This window comes from Chenopodium album, chromosome 8, assembly GCF_948465745.1.
Source record: "Chenopodium album chromosome 8, dcCheAlbu1.1, whole genome shotgun sequence".
Lineage (NCBI taxonomy): Eukaryota > Viridiplantae > Streptophyta > Magnoliopsida > Caryophyllales > Amaranthaceae > Chenopodium > Chenopodium album.
The window spans coordinates 47,961,406-47,961,938 of record NC_137841.1 but is presented as its reverse complement, the minus strand read 5'-3'; the positions used below and the strand labels follow the sequence as shown (position 1 = coordinate 47,961,938).

Here is a 533-nt window from a genome sequence, read left to right as displayed (position 1 = left end):
GCATTGAGTTGTTCCATTGAGCATCCCATTATAGTACTCTTGTTTATCGACTCCTTCTCACTATCTTGCCATTCCATGTAGTTTCTAACTACATCCTCAATGATACCTATAATCTCTTCCTCGGTATAATTCATGATTGGGCCTCCGACTCCGACATTAAGACTTACTCTCCCTTGAGGACTCAAACCGCCATAAAAAATTTTGAATGATTAGGTAAGTGGGGATCCCATGGTGAGGACACTCATGTTGATACTCTTTGTATCTCACCCATGCTACATAAAGGCTTTCACTAGATTTTTGCTTGAAACCTTGAATCAAAGCTCTTGCGTCCGTCGTTTTATTTTCAGGGAAGAAACGGGAAAGGAATTCCTTGGTGATTTCATCCCAAGTTCTCAAAGAATTAGACTTCACTTCATTATCTAGCCACTCTTGAGCTCTTCAAATTAGAGAGAAAGGAAATAGCTTAAGCCTTATGAATTCTTGAGCAACCCCGTTAACCTTAGTTGTGTTGCAATATTTCTCGAATTCCTTAA

The 533-nt window shown here is 39.4% G+C and overlaps 1 non-coding gene across 1 annotated transcript; it reads left to right on the top strand.

Moving 5' to 3' along the window:
• Positions 1-223: 223 nt before the first annotated feature.
• Positions 224-331, top strand: LOC145556923 (small nucleolar RNA R71). Its single transcript, XR_014092016.1, has one exon. It is a non-coding gene; the product is annotated as a small nucleolar RNA R71 (small nucleolar RNA).
• The last annotated feature ends 202 nt before the right edge of the window (positions 332-533 follow it).